Source organism: Sapajus apella, unplaced genomic scaffold (assembly GCF_009761245.1).
Source record: "Sapajus apella isolate SASKATOON/1434 unplaced genomic scaffold, GSC_monkey_1.0 scaffold265, whole genome shotgun sequence".
Taxonomy (NCBI): Eukaryota; Metazoa; Chordata; class Mammalia; order Primates; family Cebidae; genus Sapajus; species Sapajus apella.
Genome location: NW_022437205.1, coordinates 146,842 through 155,497, shown reverse-complemented (window position 1 = coordinate 155,497; position 8,656 = coordinate 146,842). Strand labels below are relative to the sequence as shown.

Genomic DNA, 8,656 nt, shown 5'->3' with positions numbered 1-8,656 from the left:
AAGTCAGCACAACTTGTGCACACATTGCAGCAGACCACACGCTCAGGCTCAGCCCAGAGCATCTATTCTGCTCGTGACCACAGAGCGACCAACATATCAAATCACATATGCCCTCTCCCCAACCTCCTCACCACATATGCTATATATAGAGGGGCTATAGTGTTGAGGAAAAACAAAACATTATTAAGCTGGAATCCCAGGAAACTAGAAATGCATTCTGGCCATGCCAGTTGCTGATTGTGTGCCTCTAGAAAATCGAACTTCACTGACTGCCAGTTTTCATCATCGCTAACATGGACATAGTCGTGCATGGGCTTCCACAAAATGGTGTGCAGGCAAGTATGCTGCAGCCTGAGCAGGGAGACAGAACTCCAAAGAGTTTTCTTAATCATGCATGTAACTTCCTTCTGGCTTCATGGAAGAAAAGCATGCCCTCCTGTCTTAAATGACTGGATAGTCCCCAGTCAGTAACCTCTGTGTTAGCTGGAATATGGCTCTGTGTTTTGGAACAGCTCTAACTCAAATAAAATAAACTTAAGAACACTACACAATAGAGTAACTTACAAAAGCCACCCTAAGGAGTTTCACTACATGTGCAGATTTAATGACCTTGTAAGAAGTTCCTGGGATGCCCCCAATCTACCAGCTTGGCTTTAGTTACAGGCTTTGGTAGTGACGAAGCTGTGTGGGAGATGCTCTGCTAGGGCAATGTCACATCATAAGAAATATGATACCCCAGAGCAGGTTTTTAAAAATCCCAGGCCCCACCTTTGAACTTCTGATTCTACAAACATGAAATAGGCACTAGTAATTTGTATTTTTCGCATATTTCTGATATGTTTGCATTTTCTGATATTTCTTAATTGCAGATATACTGCTCTACAGAATCGCAATTTAAAATAGTCACCCAGAAACAGGGTCTTCAGGTGGAACTGAAATTGGTTAACGTAAGACAGCAGCACAGAAGGGAAAAAGTCAAGCCACAAACTATTTCCCACTAAAAGGTCTAAGGTCACCTAATGTAGTCAACCAGGGATGAGATAGTGAAATATTGGGGATGGCTGATCTCTTAGAGCTTCCTCTAATAGCAACTGTACATATCACTCTGGCTTAGTGCTGAATAATTTTTAAAATTTCATGTATATGATGACTATACCCACATTTCAAAAACTTTTAAATATGGCTTGGGAGAATAGGTCACACATATGCTGGACCCTAGGTATACTTGTACAGGTAATGCACTGCACAATTCTAGGGATTGACATTCACTTTCATAATGAGAGTGTCCCCCCACCAGGAGTCGTGTGACGCAAAATCTGTACAAGCTTACACAAGAACCCTGCTTGGAGTGGAAGAGTACCATGAAAAGCATGCATTTCTAGAAAAACAAAAGTGCTACTCTTAATTTGTACTTACTAACTTTTATGAAGAATATTTAACACACCATTTTAAAATATTCTTTCAAATCTATGGAATATCAATAGAAGAAAGTAAAAGTTGAAAATTTCCCCTGCAATGTACCTGCTTTATTTGAACAATGAACCAAAATAAAATTTAGAATCTGAGTTACTTAAAGGCTGCATTAGTTACACAAAGGTGTCTAGATATCTATCAAATAGGAGAGTTACAGTTACAAGAATATGTAGTCATGTCTGGCACTTAATGGAGGCTTGATTTATTCATTCAGATCCTTATAGTCTAATAAGTGATTTTTGAGCATATATATTGTACTCCTGGCTTTCCTCCCCAATATAGTTTGGCTCCTTATCCCTGGTATGAAACACAAAGAGAGTATCTGTAGCCTTGACTCAAACCCATAGGCCTCTTTTCTTTTCTATTCCAAGTTTTATGAGCAGCCTTCCTGTCCATCTGAGTTTCATGGGCAGGATCCCAAACAGGGTGCTATGGAAGAGACTTGAAGTGCCTCCAAACAAGGAATGTTAACTACCACACAGGTGCAGCCATAAGAAGCAGAAATCTAGGAAATTTTAGGAGGTTGATTCTTCACACCCATTTGAAGACTTCATTGTAATATTATGGCACCTTCTTCCATCTGCTCTTAGCATCGCAGTGTGAAAGCTAACAGAACCACAGGGCGTTGTCCATAACTATAATCAAAGCTGTATCTGAGCTCCAAGAAAAAGGCCATGGTAACTGATTTTACATTAAAAAGTAGTATTAAGTGAAAACTGTCTACTGATAATTCTTAGCAGACTCTGATTTTGTGCATGCATTGACATAATTATACTGATTATCAAAGAAAAAATGTATTTTACATGAAAATACTATTATGCCTTTTAAACATTGATTTAAAATAGTGATTCGCCGGGTGCGGTGGCTCAAGCCTGTAATCCCAGCACTTTGGGAGGCCGAGGCGGATGGATCACGAGGTCAAGAGATCGAGACCATCCTGGTCAACATGGTGAAACCCCGTCTCTAATAAAAATACAAAACATTAGCTGGGCATGGTAGCACGTGCCTGTAATCACAGCTACTAGGGATGCTGAGGCAGAAGAATTGCCTGAACCCGGGAGGTGGAGGTTGCGGTGAGATCTCACCATTGCACTCCAGCCTGGGTAACAAGAGTGAAACTCCAACTCAAAAAAAAAAAAAAATAGTGATTCTACTTGGGATTAAATAAATATTTCAAAATGTGTTTAACTCAACATAGCTTATTTATTGAACTACTAAAACTTTATTCCATGTGATTTCTTCAATATTTACATCAGGAAATCTGCATTTTGAAATCAGAAAAGAACAGCCTGTCATCAAAATTTGGAACACAACTAGCATACAGAGAGCAGTGTGAAGACAGGCATACAGGCAAGATTAAGGTTGGGGACTATGAAAGGAAGACTGCGAATGACCAAGAAATGTAACACAGAATTCCTGACAAAAATTATGTGAAATCTAGCTGTAGACTCAGAACACAAAGCCATGAAGCAAACAATTTTGCAACAAACCATATCTACGGTGCTTATTATTCATGTTATACACAAGAGAGGTGTGGATCACAGGCATGAACAGTAACAACATGCAGCATCAGGTAGTGTTTACATATGATGATTGACTTCATCTTAACCCCTAGTATAAAGGTGAGGAAACTGAAGCTTAGAAAGTCAACTATTGATATGGTAACAATTGTGTTTGAATCTTAATCAAGTCTGCCTGACTTCACAGCCTATGCCTAGTCCACTAGACAATACTATCTACCCAGAGGGAAGCATATTTTAACCATGTATCAAAGAAATTAAGAAACACGATGAGACAACACTGGACACAATATCCATCCATCAAAGACTCAACCAATCACCGAGCCTGCCTGCTGACTTCCCGCCCCTCCCCCTAGCTCGCCTTCTCCAGCCCCTATCAGTGGGGAGCTTCCCCAACTCAACCCCGCCTATTGAAGAAGGACCGCTGGAGCCCATCCCCGGCCTTGGGGTGGAAGGGGAAGCAGGCCCCTCCATGTTTGCACATTTGTGTTAGTTATCCAGACACGTTTAGGGAAGAAAGTACAAGCCTTGAAGTTCCCTGTCTGTATTTTGTTCACTCCAGGTTTCAGCCATGCCACAGAGCTCCAGCAGTCATGGGCACACCATAGCAGCAGTTCATAGCAGCCATCATCACCCAATAGCAGCTGGGCAGCCCCACGGAGGCCAGGTGGTCCAGACTTATGCTCATCGAGCCCCACCAGTTTCATTAGTGCCAGGACAGCAGCAGTTTCAGAGGCTGAAGGTGGTATTCAGCTCCTTTTCTTGGGTCAAAAAGTTTATCTTTAGCAGGAAATATTGGCTGCAGCTTGTCGGTCACAGTGGTACAACTTTAAACCTGAGATACTAGGGGTCAAATCACAAGTTTTACTTTGTTTTTGTGAAATTTGCTTATGTTTTCTATCTTGGCACCAGTGTATATTTCCAGAGAAGAATATATTCAAATGTTTGTGGACTGTATGAATGCATGCCACTCAAATGTTATCAAGACTGAGGGACCCTTTCATACAAAGTAAACCTTAAAATCCATTTCTTAGCTGCTTCCTTTTGAACTCTCTATTCAGCACACATATGACTGGCTACAGGTTTATACAGTAAATTGGCCCAGTAATATGTCTTACAGTTCACTCTTCTTAAATTCTTTTTAATTTTTTTGTTTTTTGTTTTTTTAGTTTTTAGAGATGGGGTCTCACTGTACTGCCCAGGCTGTTCTCAAACTCCTGGCCTCAAGTGATCCTCCCACCTCGACCTTCCAAAGTGTTAGGATTACAGGTGCGAGCCACTATGCCCAGCTCATGTCTGTAATGTTTTTATTACCTTCATCTTTTGTTCCTGTTTATGAATAGCTGAACTGATTCACAACATCCTTAGTAAAACACATGCTCCTTTTGGGGGCAATCTTTATAAAGTTTAGGGAAAACTGTAACTGTGAATGAATTATCAGTGTTTTCATTTTTTCTGCTGAGTATGTGTGGTAGGTTTCCAGTGCTTTCAAACTCATGAGGTGTCTGTGGAGAGGTGAAGCTTGTGTTGCCAGCTAACCTTGTGTCTCTGACCACTTGAATATTACTTTTCAAAATGTGTGATTGTTGCCTCAAGTGTTCAGGTTTCAATTCTTCTAATTTTACATTTATATAAAATTGAGTTCAGGAAATAATAAATGGAGAAACTCTGAAGACATATTAAATCATCATTTGGTTATAGGGGCCTATTTAAGTTTGCAGGCAGCAATGAGCAATAAACCCTTGAAAGACACAGCCATATGCAGCAATAGATCTGTCTTCTGTTTTCCCTGATAGTTATTTAGTTCTTCTTGATCCCTGCCCTCATTGGTGTGGATTCTTGGAAACTTATTTAATATTGGTCTAAGGACATTAAATGCTACATAAATATTATAAAGTACAGCAAAGCTAAGTGAGTCAGAGGAATTTTATAAAATTTACTCCCTATATTGGCTTACATAATATCAACTAATGCATAGTCTTTATTTATTTATTTATTATTTATTTATTTTTAAGACTGAGTCTCACCATGTTGGTCAGGCTGGTCTTGAACTCCCGACCTCAGGTGATCCGCCCGCCTTGGCCTCCAAAGTGCTTGAATTACAGGCATGAGCCACTGCGCCCGACCATGCATAGTCTTTAAAGACTGTGCAGATTTTTTAGGCCTGAAGCTTCACTCTGGATTCTGTCTTTGGGAAAATGTGTATAAGCAATATTGATGTTTTCCTTAAAAATTTCACTGTCTTGTAAAGTGATGGCTGTGTACCAAAATGTATTATTGCTGTGGGCTTAGCACTTTACTAAGTCCTGAAAGTGTATTTTTTTAAGTTGGTTGCATATGATTTAATTCTGTATTAACACTATATATTCAGTAGTTACACTTTAATGTTGCAAAATAGCTTATAAACTTAGTATTAAACTAACAAAAATGTATTTATTTCTATGGCCTTTTTCAACCAACCCCATCAAAGCACAACATCCGTTTTTACCTTCCTCACAGGAGTCTTTGGTGTCAGTATACGGATTATGTTTTGTTTGCTTTACGGAAACTGGCAAAGAAACAAGTGAAGAGAGCCGGGTAGCCCACCCTCTCTGGGGAGGTGAGCAACAAGGCCGCTGCGAACTTTGGGTAAACGCCAAGAGAAGCGAAACTATAATAGGAGAATGTGCATGTCTAGGAGAAGAGCAGTCGCACCTAGAGATAGATAACCAGCTTTCACTGACCTTGCTGCAAGATAGTTCTTAGCTAAGGTATGTTAACTGAAGTATGAGAATTTTTTTTTTTTTAAAGATGAGGTTTCACCATATTGGTCAGGCTAGTCTCGAACTCCTGACCTCAGGTGATCCGCCCACCTCAGCCTCTCAAAGTGCTGGGATTATAGGCATTAGGCTGTTCTGGGTAACCGCACCCTCCCTCTGCTATGTGCTTTGTGAACATATAAAGTACTCTGAGGCAGGTCGGGGACGGAGAAACTGATACTTTCACTTTCCCGGGCCGCCTGGACCCACTTTTTTCTATGTCCATCTTTGTGTTTTTCGTCATCCCCCACTGTTCCCTCTTGGGCCTTTGAACCCTTCTGCTGCGCGGGATGCAGCACAAGTCAGAAACTAGGAAGAGTTTTGGATTTGGGGCTGTAGAGTGAGTCATGGATAGAATTAGGATTTCTTGCTGTGTTCTTTTAGTCACAAGCTCTTAACTGTATTCCTACATAAAATAACTTGTTGAATTTCCTTTCTAATGTGGAGAGGTAAAATGCTTCTTGTGTCTCCACATAATTTAACTAAGTTTTCCCACATTGCCTGCCATTTTTGGATGTCTTAAAATGCATTACAAGCATTTGAATCAACTTCAATAAAGCATTTATATTATACAGTAAGGAAACCTTCTGGCTGGGTGTGGTGTCTGACTCCTGTAATCCCAGCACTTTGGGAGGTGGAGGCAAGTCGATCACCTGAGGTCAGGAGTTCAAGACCAGCTTGACCAACATGGTGAAACCACATATCTACTAAAAATACAAAATGAGCCAGGCGTGGTGGTGCATGCCTATAATCCCAGCTACTCAGGAGGGTGAGGCAGGAGAATCATTTAGAACCAGGAGGCAGAGGTTGCCATGAGCCCAGATTGCACCCCTGCACTCAAGTCTGGACAAGAAGAGCGAAACCCTCAAAAAAAAAAAAAAAAAAAAGAAAAAGAAAGAAAGAAACGTTCAGTGAGAATGCTTATGCGTTATTTCAAGCCTCAACATTGTATTTTGTTTGTTTTTCATAAATTAAGTGGTAACAAGGGAGTTGAGTGATTTGAGGCATGTTGTTGTTAGTATTGAATGTCAGCAACAGTGATATTTGGCACATATTTATCAGGTTCTCTTTACATTTGCTTGTGTTTTTCTCTCTGACAAGATTGTAGACTTCAGGAGTTTCAGGGCCTTAAAAGTAAATCCCTGTTGAAGTGAGCTAAGAAACTCTATCAGCAGAGTCTAAGGGTCTCCCCAAGTGCTTCCTTAAATCTGTAGCTTCTAAATAACTACATCCAAGTTGTTGTCTTTTTTAAGTTGTGCTTTCTGGAACTGTATACATGCATGTATAGATAGTTTATATAAGAGTTGGAATATGCTTTAGGTGGTGGGAGAATTTCCTCACTATTCTTATATGCAGGCATCTTATTTATTATGTAAGTGTCACACAGGGTTTTTAAAGCATAGGGTTATTCTATAACTAATTTTTATTTTACAATTTTTTTTTTTGAGACAGAGTCTCACTGTCACCTAGGCTGGAGTGCAGTGGCATGATCTCAACTCCTGCAACCTCCCTCACCTGGGTTCAAGTGATTCTTATGCCTCACTTTCCCAATAGCTGGGATTACAGGCGTGCACCACCATGCCTGCTTAATTTTTATATACCTTGTTTTTTAGTAGAGATAGGGTTTTGCCATGTTAGCCAGGCTGCTCTCAAACTCCTGGGCTCAAGATTATCTACCCTCCTCGGCCTCCCAGAGTGCTAGGATTACAGGTGTGAGCCACTGCATTCAGCCTATAACTAATTTTTAAACAATGGTTTACTGTGACTTTCAGAATCTAGATTCTACTTTTTTTTCTGTCTCATGTCTTGTTACTTTTCCTTCTAGCACTCCTCTTCACTACAGATCCTCCAGCCAACCTAAACTGTTTTCAGATTTCCAAATATCCAATATGGTATCCTGTCTAGGTTTTTGCCCGTGTTATTTTCTTTGATTTTCTTCACTGATTTTTACTTTGCTACGTTGTACTCATCTTTATGTCTCAGTTTATATGTTACCTCCTAAAAAACCCTCACTTTTCTCATGGGGAAGATGCGTCCTTGCCACGTCATCTCCAGGCACTGCATAATTACCAGGTTACCCACTATGTTATGATTCCCAGCTAGATATGAAGAAACGTCTGTAGGAGAGGGGCTACAAATTATTTGTCATTGAATCCTTGGTGCCACATTGGGCCTGACATGTTGTATTAGTAGATGCTTGAGAAATGAATTAATGAATAAATGATACATCAATGTCATTATTCTCCAGTGATCAATCTCTTCAGAATTATCCAAGGCAGGGCTACAGATTTGATAAGTTGATTATTATTTTAAGGTTGAATTTATTATTCACTTCCATACTAACTTTTAAGTATACATTTAATATATTTTTACTTTATTTACTGTGTTAAGCTTATTTAGGCATAAATGCTTATATATATATATAATATATTAATATATAAAATATATAAAAAGAAAATAAGCTAACAATTATATATATGTAATTATACAATAAAGTAATATATTTTTACTTTATTTACTGTGTTGAGTATTTAGGCATAAACACATATATATGTAAGTGTTTATATATATATTTATATAAATAAATATATGTAAGTATACATAAATACTCTGTTAAGCTTATTTAGGCATAAATATATATATTTATATATAAGTAATATATTAATATATAAAATATATAAAAAGAAAATAAGCTAACAATTATACATATAATTATATAATAAAGTAATATATTTTTACTTTATTTACTGTGATAAGCTTATTTAGGCATACTTATATATATATATAAGTATTTATATATATTTACATATATATATGTTTTTATATATATTTATATATTTACATATATAAATATATATAAAAACA

The 8,656-nt window shown here is 38.4% G+C and overlaps 1 pseudogene; it reads left to right on the top strand.

Moving 5' to 3' along the window:
* Positions 1-293: 293 nt before the first annotated feature.
* LOC116545407 overlaps positions 294-8,656 on the top strand; it is a 19,294-nt pseudogene continuing 10,931 nt past the window's right edge.